General features: G+C 26.2%; 1 protein-coding gene across 1 annotated transcript in view; it reads left to right on the forward strand.

The window, feature by feature from the left end:
- Positions 1 to 256, forward strand: part of EMH_0006250 (uncharacterized protein) — a gene marked incomplete at both ends in the record, with an annotated part of 12,422 nt that overhangs the window by 7,729 nt on the left and 4,437 nt on the right. The window lies entirely within an intron of this gene.

Raw genomic sequence — 256 nt, forward strand, 5'->3', positions numbered from 1 at the left:
GTTAGCTGTTGTGCATCGCCAGGTTCAGCTGGGTAAGTGTAGAAATAAAAAAGAAATTATTTTTATAAGAAATGACTTTATAGAGGTTTATACTCGCCTGTATAACTTTTCTTAAAGAGCCAGAGGTGTATCTACAGCAGTATCGTAGATACTAGTAAATATATTGCAGCGCTTGCTGTGATATCCTATATATATATATATATATATATATATATATATATATATATATATATAATATATTTTATATAATATATAT

The sequence above is a fragment of the Eimeria mitis genome, genomic scaffold (genome assembly GCF_000499745.2).
Source record: "Eimeria mitis Houghton genomic scaffold, Emh_scaff271, whole genome shotgun sequence".
NCBI lineage: Eukaryota > Apicomplexa > Conoidasida > Eucoccidiorida > Eimeriidae > Eimeria > Eimeria mitis.